Source organism: Bombina bombina, chromosome 2 (genome assembly GCF_027579735.1).
Source record: "Bombina bombina isolate aBomBom1 chromosome 2, aBomBom1.pri, whole genome shotgun sequence".
In the NCBI taxonomy this organism is placed as follows: domain Eukaryota; kingdom Metazoa; phylum Chordata; class Amphibia; order Anura; family Bombinatoridae; genus Bombina; species Bombina bombina.
The window spans coordinates 458,479,372-458,500,688 of NC_069500.1; the positions used below are offsets into that span (position 1 = coordinate 458,479,372).

The 21,317-nt window shown below is 39.9% G+C and overlaps 1 long non-coding RNA gene across 1 annotated transcript in view; it reads left to right on the top strand.

The window, feature by feature from the left end:
- LOC128649046 (uncharacterized) overlaps nt 1-21,317 on the top strand; it is a 154,769-nt gene that overhangs the window by 60,790 nt on the left and 72,662 nt on the right. Inside the window, exon 2 of the long non-coding RNA XR_008400644.1 lies at nt 6,337-6,469. This is a non-coding gene — a long non-coding RNA (uncharacterized LOC128649046). The remainder of the gene's footprint in view (nt 1-6,336; nt 6,470-21,317) is intronic.

The window sequence follows — 21,317 nt, forward strand, 5'->3', positions numbered from 1 at the left end:
CTTCATTCCATTGATATTAAACTTTTATCTTGGAAAGTTCTGTTTTTGATGGCTATTTCCTCGGCTCGAAGAGTCTCTGAGTTATCTGCCTTACATTGTGATTCTCCTTATCTGATTTTTCATTCAGACAAGGTAGTTCTGCGTACCAAACCTGGGTTTTTGCCTAAGGTGGTTTCTAACAGGAATATCAATCAAGAGATTGTTGTTCCATCATTGTGTCCTAATCCTTTTTCAAAGAAGGAACGTATTTTGCATAATCTGGACGTAGTCCGTGCCTTGAAGTTTTACTTACAGGCTACTACAGATTTTCGTCAAACATCTGCCCTGTTTGTCGGTTACTCTGGACAGAGGAGAGGTCAAAAAGCTTCGGCAACCTCTCTCTCCTTTTGGCTTCGGAGCATAATACGCTTAGCCTATGAGACTGCTGGACAGCAGCCCCCTGAAAGGATTACAGCTCATTCTACTAGAGCTGTGGCTTCCACCTGGGCCTTTAAAAATGAGGCCTCTGTTGAACAGATTTGCAAGGCTGCGACTTGGTCTTCGCTTCACACCTTTTCAAAATTTTACAAATTTGACACTTTTGCTTCTTCGGAGGCTGTTTTTGGGAGAAAGGTTCTACAGGCAGTGGTTCCTTCCGTTTAAGTTCCTGCCTTGTCCCTCCCATCATCCGTGTACTTTAGCTTTGGTATTGGTATCCCACAAGTAATGGATGATCCGTGGACTGGATACACTTAACAAGAGAAAACATAATTTATGCTTACCTGATAAATTTATTTCTCTTGTAGTGTATCCAGTCCACGGCCCGCCCTGTCCTTTTAAGGCAGGTCTAAATTTTAATTAAACTACAGTCACCACTGCACCCTATGGTTTCTCCTTTCTTGTCTTGTTTCGGTCGAATGACTGAATATGGCAGTGAGGGGAGGAACTATATAGCAGCTCTGCTGTGGGTGATCCTCTTGCATCTTCCTGTTGGGAAGGAGAATATCCCACAAGTAATGGATGATCCGTGGACTGGATACACTACAAGAGAAATAAATTTATCAGGTAAGCATACATTATGTTTTTGACTGTAGCTTTAAAATGTTCCAAATAAAACATATGGTACTAAGCAGCAATTGTGCATATTAATAATCCCTTGAATTATTTTAATTTTTTAATTGAAGTTCCTTTTGAACAATTATGATGATATTCTATTAGTATGTTTGTCAAAATGTATTATTAAAAATCTGGTTTGGATGTCATAAAAGCAGGTGGTTGACTACAGAGTAGCATGAGAATTTTAATTGACAGTACAATCATTTTTGTATTTTATTTTCATCAACTTTATTTTTAAAAGGCACGTTCCTGTTCTGAATAAACCAAAATGTTCTTGTCAGACTTACAAAAAGAGCTTTGGTAGTTGCCATTGAACAATCTACAGGTACCCCCTATACAAGGGAGAAGATAAATACCAAAGCGCTACAAAACACGGCTGAATTAGAAACTAAAAGACAGATTAAGTTACATTAAAACATTTAATATATAACAAATAAAATGCAACAAAGTGGCACTTCCTAAATTGATCTACGGTGATCAAACGTATACAAAACAGGACAAGTGCAGCATCATAAAATACAATTAGTTAATAAAAAGAACAAATGGCAGAATGATTTCATGAAATAGTTAAAAATAGGGAAATCCAATAGCGGAAATAGTCCCAAAACCGAGGCTTCCACAGTGATATTGCAGGATAAGGATTCCCCGGATACTGGAAAATAATGAAATCCCAATCACAAGACGAGCAAAGAACCCACAATAAGGTGTACAGTCTTACTTACACCGAAATAGTTGTTTGATGTTCCTCCAAGTAAGTCACCCTTTTTGGCAACTTGTCCATGCTATTAGTTCTTTTCGTAACGGAATATGTTCTATTTATAAAAAAACATTTCTACATACATCTGTTGATTTATATATATATATATATATATATATATATATATATACTGTGTATATATATATATATATATATATATATATATATATATATGATTATATATAGGTATACAGGGAGTGCAGAATTATTAGGCAAATGAGTATTTTGACCACATCATCCTCTTTATGCATGTTGTCTTACTCCAAGCTGTATAGGCTCGAAAGCCTACTACCAATTAAGCATATTAGGTGATGTGCATCTCTGTAAGGAGAAGGGGTGTGGTCTAATGACATCAACACCCTATATCAGGTGTGCATAATTATTAGGCAACTTCCTTTCCTTTGGCAAAATGGGTCAAAAGAAGGACTTGACAGGCTCAGAAAAGTCAAAAATAGTGAGATATCTTGAAGAGGGATGCAGCACTCTTAAAATTGCAAAGCTTCTGAAGCGTGATCATCGAACAATCAAGCGTTTCATTCAAAATAGTCAACAGGGTCGCAAGAAGCGTGTGGAAAAACCAAGGCACAAAATAACTGCCCATGAACTGAGAAAAGTCAAGCGTGCAGTTGCCAAGATGCCACTTGCCACCAGTTTGGCCATATTTCAGAGCTGCAACATCACTGGAGTGCCCAAAAGCACAAGGTGTGCAATACTCAGAGACATGGCCAAGGTAAGAAAGGCTGAAAGACGACCACCACTGAACAAGACACACAAGCTGAAACATCAAGACTGGGCCAAGAAATATATCAAGACTGATTTTTCTAAGGTTTTATGGACTGATGAAATGAGAGTGAGTCTTGATGGGCCAGATGGATGGGCCCGTGGCTGGATTGGTAAAGGGCAGAGAACTCCAGTTCGACTCAGACGCCAGCAAGGTGGAGGTGGAGTACTGGTTTGGGCTGGTATCATCAAAGATGAGCTTGTGGGGCCTTTTTTCGGGTTGAGGATGGAGTCAAGCTCAACTCCCAGTCCTACTGCCAGTTTCTGGAAGACACCTTCTTCAAGCAGTGGTACAGGAAGAAGTCTGCATCCTTCAAGAAAAACATGATTTTCATGCAGGACAATGCTCCATCACACGCGTCCAAGTACTCCACAGCGTGGCTGGCAAGAAAAATACAACTTGCCTAATAATTCTGCACTCCCTGTAGATATATACAGATATATATAGGGATATATATTTAGAAATACAGGGAGTGCAGAATTATTAGGCAAGTTGTATTTTTGAGGATTAATTTTATTATTGAACAACAACCATGTTCTCAATGAACCCAAAAAACTAATTAATATCAAAGCTGAATAGTTTTGGAAGTAGTTTTTAGTTTGTTTTTAGTTATAGCTATTTTAGGGGGATATCTGTGTGTGCAGGTGACTATTACTGTGCATAATTATTAGGCAACTTAACAAAAAACAAATATATACCCATTTCAATTATTTATTTTTACCAGTGAAACCAATATAACATCTCAACATTCACAAATATACATTTCTGACATTCAAAAACAAAACAAAAACAAATCAGTGACCAATATAGCCACCTTTCTTTGCAAGGACACTCAAAAGCCTGCCGTCCATGGATTCTGTCAGTGTTTTGATCTGTTCACCATCAACATTGCGTGCAGCAGCAACCACAGCCTCCCAGACACTGTTCAGAGAGGTGTACTGTTTTCACTCCTTGTAAATCTCACATTTGATGATGGACCACATGTTCTCAATGGGGTTCAGATCAGGTGAACAAGGAGGCCATGTCATTAGATTTTCTTCTTTTATACCCTTTCTTGCCAGCCACGCTGTGGAGTACTTGGACGCGTGTGATGGAGCATTGTCCTGCATGAAAATCATGTTTTTCTTGAAGGATGCAGACTTCTTCCTGTACCACTGCTTGAAGAAGGTGTCTTCCAGAAACTGGCAGTAGGACTGGGAGTTGAGCTTGACTCCATCCTCAACCCGAAAAGGCCGCACAAGCTCATCTTTAATGATACCAGCCCAAACCAGTACTCCACCTCCACCTTGCTGGCGTCTGAGTCGGACTGGAGCTCTCTGCCCTTTACCAATCCAGCCACGGGCCCATCCATCTGGCCCATCAAGACTCACTCTCATTTCATCAGTCCATAGAACCTTAGAAAAATCAGTCTTGAGATATTTCTTGGCCCAGTCTTGACGTTTCAGCTTGTGTGTATTGTTCAGTGGTGGTCGTCTTTCAGCCTTTCTTACCTTGGCCATGTCTCTGAGTATTGCACACCTTGTGCTTTTGGGCACTCCAGTGATGTTGCAGCTCTGAAATATGGCCAAACTGGTGGCAAGTGGCATCTTGGCAGCTGCACGCTTGACTTTTCTCAGTTCATGGGCAGTTATTTTGCGCCTTGGTTTTTCCACACGCTTCTTGCGACCCTGTTGACTATTTTGAATGAAACGCTTGATTGTTCGATGATCACGCTTCAGAAGCTTTGCAATTTTAAGAGTGCTGCATCCCTCTGCAAGATATCTCACTATTTTTGACTTTTCTGAGCCTGTCAAGTCCTTCTTTTGACCCATTTTGCCAAAGGAAAGGAAGTTGCCTAATAATTATGCACACCTGATATAGGGTGTTGATGTCATTAGACCACACCCCTTCTCATTACAGAGATGCACATCACCTAATATGCTTAATTAGTAGTAGGCTTTCGAGCTTATACAGCTTGGAGTAAGACAACATGCATAAAGAGGATGATGTGGTCAAAATACTCATTTGCCTAATAATTCTGCACTCCCTGTACTTAAAACATGTTCTGCTATGTACAGAAATTTGAATTTGAAATAGTTTCAGTAAATAATTAGTTTAAAGTTATAATAAACCTGAATATTGCATAAATATGTTTTTACATGTTTTCATCTACTTAACAGCAAAAGGCTATAATGCACTTATATTCTGTATATGTCTATATATGTATTCAAATGAATTGAGATCTGGACTCATTGCTGGCCAGTTTGGTACTCTCCAGTGATTTGTCTTGAACAATTTCTGGGTGCATTTTGACATGTGCTTTGGGTCATTGTACAGCTGTAAGATCCATGACCTCTGACGGAGACCCAACTTTCTGACACTGGGCCCTGCATTGCACCACAGAATTCTTTGTTAGTCTTCAGATTTTTATAATGCCATGCACATAGTCAAGACATCCAGTGCCTGAAGCAGCAAATCAACCCCAAAACATCAGTAAACTTCCAGCATGTTTGACTGTAGGGACTGTATTCTTTTCTTTAAACGCCTTATTTATTTTTCTGAAAACAGTAGAATGATGCGCTTTACCAAAAAGCTGTCATTTTGTTTCGTCTGTCAACAGCACATTCTCCCAAAAGGATTTTGGCTTACTCAGGTACGTTTTGGCAAAATCCAATCTGGCTTTTTTATGTTTCTGCATCAGCAGTGGGTTTCTCCTGGATCTCCTACCACAGCGTCCCTTTTTATTCAGATGGTGACGTATAGTGCGAGCTGACACATTTGTACCCTGTGCCTGAATCTCAGCTTGAATTTGTCTGGAAGTTGATCTAGGCTCTTTATCCACCATTTGAACATTCCATTGCAATCTTTGATCAATTTTTTTCTTTCATTCACGTCCAGGAAGATTAGCTACAGTGCCATGGGCTGTACATTTTTTGACAATGTTGGGTACAGTGGGCACAGGAACATTACGATCTCTGGAGATGGACTTGTAACCTTGAGATTGTCCATGCTTTTCCACAATTTTTGTTCTCAAATCCTCAGATAATTTTTTGCTGCTCTTTCTCTTCTCCATGCTCAGTGTGGCACCCAGAGACACACAACAGAAAGGTTGAGTCAATTTTTCACCATTTTAACTGGTTGCTGGTGTGATTTCTATATTGTCAGCACCTGTTAATTGATACAGGTGAGTTTTAATTACAAATTACAGGAGCTTCACAAACTTGGAATGCAATTATTTCTTACAATTTTGAGAAGGTGCCAATAATTTTGTCCAGTCCATTTTTGGAGTTTTGCATGGAATGTATCAGATTTGGCTCCCCCCCCCCCCCCCCCCCCCCCCGTTTTTTGTGTCATACCAATACAAACAAAATAAATAAACACGAAAATGCCTAAACATTTGTAATTGCAACAATTTTCTGGGTGAAGTGGTGCATTGTCTGACAGAAATGCATGCAGGGTTGCCAATATTTATGGCCATGACTGTATATATATATATATATATATATATATATACATATACATCATTAGACATGTATGTGTATGTATTTAATGTTAAATCCCTTTGGTGGCTTTCACCCGAGATCACATATCTTTGAGCCCTTATAACTTTGGTGTGCAATATTTTTTTTAAATAATTTTATTAGTCAGTGTTATTTTGAGTGTAAATGTACTTTGCAATGTATTTTTTATGTGTTTTGTGACACTTTTTATTTTCGCCAAACAGGTAACCACAGCTTTGAAATCGCGTTAATGATTCAAGCCTAAATCATTACTTATGAGAGGTCACTGATTGGTTAATATGCTGTCTGCCATTAGAACTGACATAAGGGGGCAGTCTGCAGAGGCTTAGATACAAGGTAATCACAGAGGTAAAAAGTATATTAATATAGCCGTGTAGGTTATGCAGAACTGGAGAATTGGTAATTAAGGGTTTATCTATTTTTGTAAACAATTAACATTCTGAAGTAGACTGCCCATTTAAATAATTTGGTTCCTGCCCAATTTCAAAACTAATTAAAAAAAATTCATAATATACCATTTTTTCTGAACAATTTAATTACAAATTTTAACGTGATTAAACAATACAATTTTTGACTGCATATTTTTATTTCAATATGCCATGTATTTACTTTATTTGATTTTTAATTGTAATTTTTTTGTGTGATTTCTATTTTAATGTATGCATTGCCTTTACATACTTAAAAGCAGGGAACACCCCTTTATGAGACACACTGATCTCAAGGTAAAAACTGCCTTTAAAGAATTAGGACAGGGATTCATATTACTAGAGAAATGTATTTATAGAAATGGGCCACAAGCCAAGGCAGAGAATTTTTGATAATCGGGCCTCAAATCTCACATCATGCGCTGCTGACTTGTACTCTAAGTTAAAGCTTGATTTACCACAATATGTGTTCTTTGCAATCAAAAGTTTTATAATCATCACAAAGAATTTGATTTGCAATGGCATCTGCCAATGTGTTTTCATGACATAAAAGGGCTAGACAATCAAAGGGTGTGTTTGTTTTCCAGTGATGTTTTATCTCTAGATTACTATCATCAAGATTACAAGTAGCTCGTTATGACTTTTTCTGCATGCAATGTGGTCTTTTCGCAATCAATTTCCATTGCGCAGGTATTACAAGTCTTGAAAAAAGGCGATTGCACTTGCGCGTTTCAGAAAACACTTCATAAATACATTACAAAGTAGTTACACTCATATTAACACTGTCAAATTAAAATTATTAAAACAAAATATTGCCCACAAAAGTTATAAGGGCTCAAAGATAGGAGATCTCGGGTGTTAGAAAAAAAAGCAGACAGAGATTTTACATTGGCATACATACACATACATAGAGAAACATGGCTTTATATGTATAAACATATGTTTAACTATGGAGATAATGAAAAGATTTTAAATTACAATCTTATCCACATTAAACAATATCTCAGATGGATTTTCAAAGAGCTATTCGCATATAGATCTTGAGATATCTAGACATCCTATAATATAAAAGGTCAAGTGTGTTTGTCCGAAGCTGTCATGTGCAGAAGAGACTGCGCGAGGACAAGCACGCCTGGCCTTCAACAAACTGACCTGTCCACTGCGAGAACTGTAGACATGATGGGAGTGGGTCCGGTCAGGCACAATGGGGCGGGTCCAGTCATGACAGGGGCAGGGCCAGGCGTGACAGGGGTGGGGTCAGGCAGGTGTGACGGGGCCGAGGCCAGATGGGAGCGGCCATGGCTCTGAGAGAGAGAGAGCAACAGAGAGGGGAAGATAGAGCAACAGAGAGGGGAGGAGAGGAAAAGAGAAGTGGGAGAGAAAAAGAGAGGAGAGAGAGCAAAAGAGAAGGGAGAGAGAGCAAAAGAGAAGGGATAGAGAGCAAAAGAGAAGGGATAGAGAGCAAAAGAAAGGGTAAGGAATGCAAAAGATAAGGGAGAGCGAACAAAAGAGAAGGGAAAGAGAGGAAAGAGAGAGCAAAAGAGAGGGGGAGAGAGCAAAAGCGGGGTGAGAGAGAGCAAAAGAGAGGGGAGAGAGAGCAAAAGAGAGGGGAGAGAGTAAAAGAGAGGGTAAGGAAAGCAAACGATAAGGGAGAGAGAACAAAAGAGAAGGGAGAGAGCAAAAGAGAGGGGAGAGAGCAAAAGAAAGGGGAAAAAGAGCAGAGGGGGGAGAGAGAGCAAAAGAGAGGGGAGAAAAAGCAAAAAAGGGGGAGAAAGAGAGGGGAGAGAGCAAAAGAGAGGGGTGAGAGAGAGCAAAAGAGAGGAGGAGAGAGCAAAAGAGAGAGGGAGAGAGCAAAAGAGGGGGAGAGAGAGCAAAAGTGAGGGGGAAGAGAGAGCAAAAGAGAGAGGGGAGAGAGAGAGCAATAGAGTGGGGGGAGAGAGAGAGAGAGCAAAAGAGAGGGGAGAGAGAACAAAAGAGAGGGGAGAGAGCAAACGAGAGGGTAAGGAAAGCAAAAGATAAGCGAGAGAGAACAAAAGAGAAGGGAGAGAGAGCAAAAGAGAGGGGAGAGAGCAAAAGAAAGGGGGAAAAGGAGCAGAGGGGGGAGAGAGAGCAAAAGAGAGGAGAGAGAGAGCAAAAGAGAGGGGAGAGAGAGCAAAAAAGGGGGAGAGAGAGCAAAAGAGAGGGGAGAGAGCAAAAGAGAGGGGAGAGAGAGAGCAAAAGAGAGGGGAGAGAGCAAAAGAGAGGGGGAGAGAGCAAAAGAGGGAAGAGAGAGCAAAAGAGAGGGGGGAGAGAGCAAAAGAGGGGGGCAGGGCAAAAGAGGGGGAAAGAGCAATAGAGTGGGGGGAGAGAGAGAGCAAAAGAGAGGGGAGAGAGAGAGAAAAAGAGAGGGGGCAGAGAAAGCAAAAGAAAAGGGGAGAGAGGGAGTGCAAAAGAGAGGGGGGAGAGAGTGCAAAAGGGAGGGGGAGAGAGCAAAAGAGAGGGGGAGAGAGAGCAAGAGAGGGGAGGAGAGAGAGAGCAAAATAGAGGGAGGAGAGAGAGCAAAGGAGATGGGGGAGAAAGAGAGGGGAGAGAGAGAGCAAAAGAGAGGGGGGAGAAAGAGAGAGCAAAAGAGGGGGGGGAGAGAGCAAATGAGGGGAAGAGAGAGAGCAAAAGAGAGATGGGGGAGAGAGAGAAAGCAAAAGAAAGGTAGAGAAAGAGCAAAAGAGAGGGGGGAGAGAGAGAGCGCAAAAGAGAGGGGAAGAGAAAACAAATGAGAGGGGGAGAGAAAGCAAGAGAGGGGTGGAGAGAGAGCGAAAGAGAGGGGGGAAGAGAGCAAAAGAGAGGGGGAAGAGAGCAAAAGAGTGGGGGAGAGAGAGTGCAAAAGAGAGGGGGAGAGAGTGAGCGTAAAAGAGAGGGGGGAGAGAGAAAAAAAGGGCTTTAGGACTAGTATATATATATATATATATATATATATATATATATATATTCAGATACATATCTTGCTATAAATAGATAATCATCACATATATTGATAAATATGTAGTTAGAATTAAATAGAACATATTCCGTTGCAAAAACATTTTCACAATATGAAATATTTGCATTTTAATGTACACTTTACGGGGAGAATACGTCATGGGCTTTGCGCAACAGATTTTTTTTTCAATATGTCTTCTCCATTGACTTCTATGGGGAATATGTGAACGCGCACGCAATTTCGCAGTTTTCATTTGCTTAATGCACACGCAAAATAAGTTATTTCTCAACCTGTAATAGCTGAAAAATGCGAAAAAGTCAAAACGAGCACAGCGTTTTCACAACTGATTATATCTGTATATCACTGCACTTATTTAACTAATTAATTACCTTGCATTCTGAGTACCTAAATGTAAAAATTGTGACTGTGCATTTAAAATCATAAGTCGGTCCAAATTCGTAAAAGCCTGCAATATTCTGTGTATGGAATCTGAATCTTATTGAAAATTGGTTATAGCTAAATACCTGCAGCTAACGTAATATGGCAGCACTACACAGAATAATGAGATTGAATGGTTAAAATATAAATAGAAACTATAAAGGCATATTTACATATCTTGGCTCATAAGAAAAGATGCAGTAAAGATGTGTTAAATTTAGAAATTGCAATAGCTTGGAAAACAACAAGAGACAAGCCTAGTTCAGTTGTACTTCTGGATTCTAACACTGCGCAAGTCACTTTATCACCCTATGCCTCAAGCTCCTAAAATTAGATTTTTGTGGTTTGCACTTCAGGGACTAACTGTGCCTTAAATAATTATGTTTGGAGTGCCGCACGCATTGTCAGTACTGTGAACTAATAGCATTATAGATTAGCCTGCAGCACTAGTTTTGTGACTTTTGCCTTGAGGAAACACTGCAGTGAAAAACTACGGGTTCTGTCTGTGTATAGGCTAGTGTTCACTTTAATAATTCATTTTTATTGGCATATAAGAAAGAAGGGAACAATAACTCTAAATTTTTCATAGTTATTAATGGGTGTTAAAAGTTTTGTTATGTACAAAAATCCAATGAACTAAGCATTATGTGTTGCAGTAAAGGCATACTTTTTGTAGGATTTTTTTATACATTTTAGCCATTTATTTTAAAGGTAAAGCAGTTTGCTAATGGAAATTTATTGAAGCCATTCACAATTTTCTAAAAAATAAAAAAGCCCAATCCATATGGAACTAAGTTGTATTATGGCATTTTACAAAATATTTTTAATTTGAAGGATATAATCCCCATTAACTAACTAAGGGCTCATTTCATTGAGCCACAATTGGGTTTTCGTAAGGTTGTAAAAGAAAAAAATGCTGTTGGAAGCCATTACGTTTATCGATAGTTAACAATGGCGCATTTTCCATCCAAAAATAATTATGCGTTATCCATCCAAAAAGAATTACGCGGCCCTAGAAAATAATAGAATATGGAAAACGTTAATTTACATCGGGTTTCCATTGACAGTTAAAAAACTGTCTGAAGCTGTCGATAAGCTATCAAAACATTATGGCATGCTCAACTATGTAAAAGCGGAAAAATACGCTTCTTGAGGCCTCTTTTCCATTGAGATATTAAAGTTTTCAAACAATGCAAGTGTTTCACTTTATACATTTCTTGTTATTCGTAATATTTATTCCTGGCCCAAGAATAGGACTAATTGAAGTTTTTCAAATGTTCCTATTTAAATATCAATATGTATTTACATTTAAAATATCATCAAGCACATATCTCCATAATTCCTAGGCCTATTCATAGAGCAGCACTAAATATTACATAAATCAATCAATTTAAAAATAAGTTTCAAAATTTATATTTCACTCCTGTTGAGAAAAAAAACTTACCTTTTAATCTTCACAGCAGCTCCAGCTTCCTCCGCCCGTCGCAAAGCCTCTTCCTGAGTCTAAAATTAGGAAACCGGCTTCCTCCAATCACTGATAAACCCAGAGGTGGGGGGGGGGAGCCGTGATTGGAGGATGACCAATCCATAATTTCTGACGTCAGAAATGGCTTGTAATGACCGGAGGAAGCTGGAGCTGCTGTCAAGATTAAAAGGTAAGTATTTCTTCACAACACGAGTGAAATGTAAATTTTGATGAATTAAAGTGCCCCTGCTTTTAATCAAATTTTTAAAAAACGGGCACTTTAGCACCAAAATTTACATTCACTTTAACTTATGTTTCAGGGGAACCTGAAACTACGGGGGTAGATTGCAGCATCCGCTGCTTGATAAATCTACCCCTATGTATCTTTGTTTTTGATTCCTTCTAGAAAACATACAATTTATAGTGTAAGGTCAGGTTTCGATAGCAACAAACTTGTTATGGCACAGTTTTCGATAAATCCAACATCAGATGGAAGTGTTAACACAACGTTTCCTTATGTAAACAAAATTGTGCTTGTGCAAGCAATAAGGATATACTGTAGTCCATAGATGAGCAATGGACCTTGTTGTGAAGGTCTGATTCTTGTGGTAAACTTCCAAAATAAAATAGAGCAAAATAGTGAAGACTATACGGTACAGAAAATGGCACTCCAATTGCAAAGGTACTCACACTTCTCAGAGCAATAACTAAGCTCTTAGCGAAAAGGCAGGCAGGTTTGAAAGCGCCATGACTACTTTAGACAGAAGCAGGAACTCTGGATAAGCGTAAAAAATACTTATTAATAAGAACAAAAATGACAAATACACAGACTACTACTCATATGATAAAATAGACAATAGCAAACAGTGACCGCTTCGGCTGAACATAAACAAACTCTGTAATGTGCACAATGAAAAGCAACAATAGCGGTAATACATAAAGTCCAGTCTCACAAATGCTAAACTGCTCGTGAAGTCCTATGAAACAAGTCAACGTACATTTCTCTGTTTTAGTACAACTTTTTTAAGAATACTGTTTCTCCAACATAGGTGTGTCCGGTCCACGGCGTCATCCTTACTTGTGGGGATATTCTCTTCCCCAACAGGAAATGGCAAAGAGCCCAGCAAAGCTGGTCACATGATCCCTCCTAGGCTCCGCCTACCCCAGTCATTCTCTTTGCCGTTGTACAGGCAACATCTCCACGGAGATGGCTTAGAGTTTTTTAGTGTTAGGGACTGTAAAGGGGTTAAAGTTAAAAACGGCTCCGGTTCCGTTATTTTAAGGGTTAAAGCTTCCAAATTTGGTGTGCAATACTTTTAAGGCTTTAAGACACTGTGGTGAAATTTTGGTGAATTTTGAACAATTCCTTCATACTTTTTCGCAATTGCAGTAATAAAGTGTGTTCAGTTTAAAATTTAAAGTGACAGTAACGGTTTTATTTTAAAACGTTTTTTGTACTTTGTTATCAAGTTTATGCCTGTTTAACATGTCTGAACTACCAGATAGACTGTGTTCTGAATGTGGGGAAGCCAAGGTTCCTTCTCATTTAAATAAATGTGATTTATGTGACACTGAAAATGATGCCCAAGATGATTCCTCAAGTGAGGGGAGTAAGCATGGTACTGCATCATTCCCTCCTTCGTCTACACGAGTCTTGCCCACTCAGGAGGCCCCTAGTACATCTAGCGCGCCAATACTCCTTACTATGCAACAATTAACGGCTGTAATGGATAATTCTATCAAAAACATTTTAGCCAAAATGCCCACTTATCAGCGTAAGCGCGACTGCTCTGTTTTAGATACTGAAGAGCATGAGGACGCTGATGATAATGGTTCTGAAATGCCCCTACACCAGTCTGAGGGGGCCAGGGAGGTTTTGTCTGAGGGAGAAATTTCAGATTCAGGGAAAATTTCTCAACAAGCTGAACCCGATGTGATTACATTTAAATTTAAGTTGGAACATCTCCGCGCTCTGCTTAAGGAGGTATTATCCACTCTGGATGATTGTGAGAATTTGATCATCCCAGAGAAACTATGTAAAATGGACAAGTTCCTAGAGGTCCCGGGGCTCCCAGAAGCTTTTCCTATACCCAAGCGGGTGGCGGACATTGTAAATAAAGAATGGGAAAGGCCCGGTATACCTTTCGTCCCTCCCCCCATATTTAAAAAATTGTTTCCTATGGTCGACCCTAGAAAGGACTTATGGCAGACTGTCCCCAAGGTCGAGGGAGCGGTTTCTACTTTAAACAAACGCACCACTATACCCATAGAAGATAGTTGTGCTTTCAAAGATCCTATGGATAAAAAATTAGAAGGTTTGCTTAAAAAGATGTTTGTTCAGCAAGGTTACCTTCTACAACCAATTTCATGCATTGTCCCTGTCACTACAGCCGCGTGTTTCTGGTTCGATGAGCTAGTAAAGGCGATCGATAGTGATTCTCCTCCTTATGAGGAGATTATGGACAGAATCCGTGCTCTCAAATTGGCTAATTCTTTCACCCTAGACGCCACTTTGCAATTGGCTAGGTTAGCGGCGAAGAATTCTGGGTTTGCTATTGTGGCGCGTAGAGCGCTTTGGTTGAAATCTTGGTCAGCGGATGCGTCTTCCAAGAACAAACTCCTTAACATTCCTTTCAAGGGGAAAACGCTGTTTGGCCCTGACTTGAAAGAGATTATCTCTGATATCACTGGGGGTAAGGGCCACGCCCTTCCTCAGGATAGGTCTTTCAAGGCCAAAAATAAACCTAATTTTCGTCCCTTTCGTAGAAACGGACCAGCCCCAAGTGCTACGTCCTCTAAGCAAGAGGGTAATACTTCTCAAGCCAAGCCAGCCTGGAGACCAATGCAAGGCTGGAACAAGGGAAAGCAGGCCAAGAAACCTGCCACTGCTACCAAGACAGCATGAAATGTTGGCCCCCGATCCGGGACCGGATCTGGTGGGGGGCAGACTCTCTCTCTTCGCTCAGGCTTGGGCAAGAGATGTTCTGGATCCTTGGGCACTAGAAATAGTCTCCCAAGGTTATCTTCTGGAATTCAAGGGGCTTCCCCCAAGGGGGAGGTTCCACAGGTCTCAATTGTCTTCAGACCACATAAAGAGACAGGCATTCTTACATTGTGTAGAAGACCTGTTAAAAATGGGAGTGATTCATCCTGTTCCATTAGGAGAACAAGGGATGGGGTTCTACTCCAATCTGTTCATAGTTCCCAAAAAAGAGGGAACGTTCAGACCAATCTTAGATCTCAAGATCTTAAACAAGTTTCTCAAGGTTCCATCGTTCAAAATGGAAACCATTCGAACAATTCTTCCTTCCATCCAGGAAGGTCAATTCATGACCACGGTGGATTTAAAGGATGCGTATCTACATATTCCTATCCACAAGGAACATCATCGGTTCCTAAGGTTCGCATTCCTGGACAAGCATTACCAGTTCATGGCGCTTCCTTTCGGATTAGCCACTGCTCCAAGGATTTTCACAAAGGTACTAGGGTCCCTTCTAGCGGTGCTAAGACCAAGGGGCATTGCAGTAGTACCTTACTTGGACGACATTCTGATTCAAACGTCGTCCCTTCCTCAAGCAAAGGCTCACACGGACATAGTCCTGGCCTTTCTCAGATCTCACGGATGGAAAGTGAACGTGGAAAAGAGTTCTCTATCTCCGTCGACAAGGGTTCCCTTCTTGGGAACAATAATAGACTCCTTAGAAATGAGGATTTTTCTGACAGAGGCCAGAAAAACAAAACTTCTAAACTCTTGTCAAACACTTCATTCCGTTCCTCTTCCTTCCATAGCGCAGTGCATGGAAGTAATAGGTTTGATGGTAGCGGCAATGGACATAGTTCCTTTTGCGCGCATTCATCTAAGACCATTACAACTGTGCATGCTCAGTCAGTGGAATGGGGACTATACAGACTTGTCTCCGAAGATACAAGTAAATCAGAGGACCAGAGACTCACTCCGTTGGTGGCTGTCCCTGGACAACCTGTCACAAGGGATGACCTTCCGCAGACCAGAGTGGGTCATTGTCACGACCGACGCCAGTCTGATGGGCTGGGGCGCGGTCTGGGGATCCCTGAAAGCTCAGGGTCTTTGGTCTCGGGAAGAATCTCTTCTACCGATAAATATTCTGGAACTGAGAGCGATATTCAATGCTCTCAAGGCTTGGCCTCAGCTAGCAAAGGCCAAGTTCATACGGTTTCAATCAGACAACATGACGACTGTTGCGTACATCAACCATCAGGGGGGAACAAGGAGTTCCCTGGCGATGGAAGAAGTGACCAAAATCATTCAATGGGCGGAGACTCACTCCTGCCACCTGTCTGCAATCCACATCCCAGGAGTGGAAAATTGGGAAGCGGATTTTCTGAGTCGTCAGACATTACATCCGGGGGAGTGGGAACTCCATCCGGAAATCTTTGCCCAAATTACTCAACTGTGGGGCATTCCAGACATGGATCTGATGGCCTCTCGGCAGAACTTCAAGGTTCCTTGCTACGGGTCCAGATCCAGGGATCCCAAGGCGACTCTAGTAGATGCACTAGTAGCACCTTGGACCTTCAAACTAGCTTATGTATTCCCGCCGTTTCCTCTCATCCCCAGGCTGGTAGCCAGGATCAATCAGGAGAGGGCGTCGGTGATCTTGATAGCTCCTGCGTGGCCACGCAGGACTTGGTATGCAGATCTGGTGAATATGTCATCGGCTCCACCATGGAAGCTACCTTTGAGACTAGACCTTCTTGTTCAAGGTCCGTTCGAACATCCGAATCTGGTCTCACTCCAGCTGACTGCTTGGAGATTGAACGCTTGATCTTATCAAAACGAGGGTTCTCAGATTCTGTTATTGATACTCTTGTTCAGGCCAGAAAGCCTGTAACTAGAAAAATTTACCACAAAATATGGAAAAAATATATCTGTTGGTGTGAATCTAAAGGATTCCCTTGGGACAAGGTAAAGATTCCTAAGATTCTATCCTTTCTTCAAGAAGGATTGGAGAAAGGATTATCTGCAAGTTCCTTGAAGGGACAGATTTCTGCCTTGTCTGTGTTACTTCACAAAAAACTGGCAGCTGTGCCAGATGTTCAAGCCTTTGTTCAGGCTCTGGTTAGAATCAAGCCTGTTTACAAACCTTTGACTCCTCCTTGGAGTCTCAACTTAGTTCTTTCAGTTCTTCAGGGGGTTCCGTTTGAACCCTTACATTCCGTTGATATTCAGTTATTATCTTGGAAAGTTTTGTTTGTGGTTGCAATTTCTTCTGCTAGAAGAGTTTCAGAATTATCTGCTCTGCAGTGTTCTCCTCCTTATCTGGTGTTCCATGCAGATAAGGTGGTTTTACGTACTAAACCTGGTTTTCTTCCAAAAGTTGTTTCTAACAAAAACATTAACCAGGAGATAGTCGTGCCTTCTTTGTGTCCGAAACCAGTTTCGAAGAAGGAACGTTTGTTGCACAATTTGGATGTTGTTCGCGCTCTAAAATTCTATTTAGATGCTACAAAGGATTTTAGACAAACATCTTCCTTGTTTGTTGTTTATTCTGGTAAAAGGAGAGGTCAAAAAGCAACTTCTACCTCTCTCTCTTTTTGGATTAAAAGCATCATCAGATTGGCTTACGAGACTGCCGGACGGCAGCCTCCTGAAAGAATCACAGCTCATTCCACTAGGGCTGTGGCTTCCACATGGGCCTTCAAGAACGAGGCTTCTGTTGATCAGATATGTAGGGCAGCGACTTGGTCTTCACTGCACACTTTTACCAAATTTTACAAGTTTGATACTTTTGCTTCTTCTGAGGCTATTTTTGGGAGAAAGGTTTTGCAAGCCGTGGTGCCTTCCATTTAGGTGACCTGATTTGCTCCCTCCCTTCATCCGTGTCCTAAAGCTTTGGTATTGGTTCCCACAAGTAAGGATGACGCCGTGGACCGGACACACCTATGTTGGAGAAAACAGAATTTATGTTTACCTGATAAATTACTTTCTCCAACGGTGTGTCCGGTCCACGGCCCGCCCTGGTTTTTTAATCAGGTCTGATATTTTATTTTCTTTAACTACAGTCACCACGGTATCATATGGTTTCTCCTATGCAAATATTCCTCCTTAACGTTGGTCGAATGACTGGGGTAGGCGGAGCCTAGGAGGGATCATGTGACCAGCTTTGCTGGGCTCTTTGCCATTTCCTGTTGGGGAAGAGAATATCCCCACAAGTAAGGATGACGCCGTGGACCGGACACACCGTTGGAGAAAGTAATTTATCAGGTAAACATAAATTCTGTTTTTAGTGCATAGAGCCTCTATTTAAAGGTGAGAATTAAATCCAATGTTAACTTACACATATTTCAAAAAAGCAACTGAATGCATTATGCAATATTTTTCAATGGAAACCTGGTACTAAAATGGAGCCATAAACTACTTTGGCTGTCGGTCGCTTATGGCTCCATTTTTACTGACTCAATGGAAATGAGCCCTAACATCTTTAAGGACAGGTTTAACCAGGGTCAGTTGTCTCGTTATTAATTAAACACGGACATACAAAATATCAGCAATAAATTTAAAACAGTACCAACTATTGAAAAGTAAATGTAAAGTATATTTTGGGTTCATTCTTGCATGTATTTATGGATGCCCTTTGTATTGGGCTTTGTTCTTTTAAATTGCATTTAAGAGAGCGGTACAGCCAATCAGGTAACATACCACTTTGCAGACATGAACACATTACGTACTCAAGCCCAAGAAGAAACAGTGAATCTTTATTTCTGTGGTGGCGGATGAACTGCATTGAAGACTATGGGGTAGTCAGTATGTCATCTGATTGGCTGTACTGCACATATTTGGAAAAAGGCCCAGTGGAAGGAGTGGCTGGTAATGCAGGTAAGAAGGCATTTAGCAGGGTATTAAAAATGACATTTAATTTTTAGTATTTGGCAAGGGAACTGTAGTATGACCCTGCTGCAATTTTACAATGTATTGCAGAGACCCCTGCTCCATAACTTGTCTGCCTGCTCTGAGGCCATGGACATTAATCTGCCCGATCCTATACGATCGGGCTGATTGACACCCCCTGCTAGTGGCTGATTGGCTGCAAATCTGCAGGGGGTGGCATTGCTCAAGCAGTTCAAAAGAACTGCTTGTGTAATGATAAATGCCAACAGTGTATGCTGTCAAGATTTATTGATGTGCGGCGGACATGATACGCTACATTGTATCATGTCCACTTGCACATTAATAAGTAGGCCCCTAAGGCTTGTTTATTGTGATTGAGTCTTCATCTTACACCTTTAATGCTAATAATTACAATGTATAATTCTAGATGGGTATTACATATATTACTTTTTAATTAGATTAAGTGAGCAAACAAATAAATATTTCACAGAATAATAAACAATAGATAAATTCCTCAGGATACATATTGAGGGATTAGGGGATTAGAAGAAAAACATAAAGAAAGAAAAAAAATATTATGCTCAATGCATTACTCACTGTTAGATTGAAGCCAGCCATATAATTTTCAGAGATATCAGTACTTTGACAATTCTGAATTCCCACGTGCCCTTTGTGTACTTGTTTCCTGAGCTGGTAAAAAGTAATATGAAATATTGTGCTTTTACTTTGACACAGGATGAGGAAAATGTCACTGGTAACAATTAAAAAAAATAAAAACATAAAATCAAAGGTCTTAGGCCACCATTAGATTTATTGTTTTAGCAAAGTTGTAATGACCATCCATATTTATTTGTTGGTCTCTTTATTAAGATACAAATAGAAAATACAGGAAATATGTTAACAAAATATAAAAAAATTCAGAACAAAATAGCTTCTTCAGGCAAAAGACAGTATTTAGTGTGACCTCCCTTGGCACTTAGCACAACTTGAACTTTTTAGGGGAGACTGTTCTGAAGTCTCCTGAAGTAATCTTATGGTTTATTAAACCAGGCTTCTTTCAGCACTTCGCAGATTTAGGTTGTCTTTTATTTTTTTCTCTATCCAGGTAAACCCATTTTGCTTCTATAATATTCAGGTCTGGACTGTGTGGAGACCAATCCATTACTGTCAGTGTTTTATCAGTTGTTTTTCTTTTTAAATATGATTTCACTGTATTAGCAGTGTGCTTGGGATCGTTATCATGCTGAAAAATAAAACCATTCTCAATCAGGCGCTTTTCCAGAAGGAATGGCATGATGAATTAAAACCTGTCTGTACTTTTCAGCATGATCCCATCAATTCGAACAATATCGCCAACACCACTGGCAAAAATGCAGCCCCAAACCAGGACAGACCCTCCACCATGTTTCACTGAAGGCCGCCAGCACTCATTCTTCAATCTCTCTCCAACTCTTCTCACATATTGTCAATGATTGGACCCAAAAATTTCAATCTTTGATTTCTCACTCCATAATACTCTTTTCCACTGATCTTCATTTCAGTCTCTGTGAGCTTTAGCATATATTAGCCTTTTCACACTGTTCCCCTTCTGAAAAAAGTGTTTTCTTGGCTGCTTCCTTTCAACAAAGACCATTCTTGATCAAGCTTCTTCAGCCTTTAGAAGGTTCAACTTGGCATCCTGATGAAGCTAAAAAATAGACTTAAGTGAAAAATATATATTACTACAAACTCCAACTAGAAAAAATAGGTTACCCTCAAAGACCTACAGGACTAATCAATACAAAATACAAAGCACTAGGGAGCGCTGAAACCAGCTTAAGAGTAAGGATTATAGAATATATATAATAATAAAACACCTAACCTGATACTAATATGATACTACTATAATAGGCAATATGTATAATACATGTAAATATAAATTGTGAATTATGAATTATGTGTGAAAAAAATCTTTTCAAAATTGGAAAAAATTATATATGAAAAAAATTCTATGTGAAAAAATTAAATTCTATAGAAGATGCCAGCAACAAATACTAGAATTGCATATCTATATATAAAAAAACTTTATTACAATATAGGTCTACCTATTCAAGACATACAATAGAGCCATAAACTACTTTGGCTGTCGGTCGCTTATGGCTCCATTTTTACTGACTGAATGGAAATGAGCCCTAACATCTTTAAGGACAGGTTTAACCAGGGTCAGTTGTCTCGTTATTAATTAAACATGGACATACAAAATATCAGCAATAAATTTAAAACATTACCAACTATTGAAAAGTAAATGTAAAGTATATTTTTTTTTTTTTTAAATATTTTTATTGAGGTACTCAAAATAGGCTTACAAACAGTATAAGTATACAAAAAGGATAGATGTCATACAGTTAGTTGCTACAGAGTATTCAAGGTAACATATGCAATCCAGCTCAGTTTAACAACACTGTGATAAACCATCCATACAGTTCGGTATTGAAATAATACACAATTAGGGACATCAAAAGTAAAAAGTAGTGCCTATACAAAAGGGAACCTTCCCTGGCCAACACAGAAGGTCACTCTTGGACCTAAAACAAGGGAACATATCTGAAAGTACGGGTAGGTAAAATGAAATAGAGAGACCACTCTTGGATCTCACAGTTATGACCTCGAATTGTATCGCTTATTTTTCTATAGTGCTAAATTTAAATGTGATGGGTAGCGGATTCTAGAAATTACACCTTTATATGACTATTTTAGATACAGTGTGCTGAGAAGTACTGAGCTCTTCTGCCTTCTTACTGATCTTATGTATCGGTATAAGCCTGGCAAAGAATAATAGGTAACTAGGGAGGTTAGCTGTTTTAGTAGAAAAATCCTATATGTAATGTAGTTTATAAAGTTATAGCATTAACACATAATACTTTGCTAAGATGTACATAGCCTTGAGGGTAACTAAACTGTGGCGAACTATCAATCTTAGTATCCAGTGAGTAAGAGGACCTAAAATGTACCCAAGCAGATATCTGTGCCTGTGCAAACCCCCAAGAGTTATA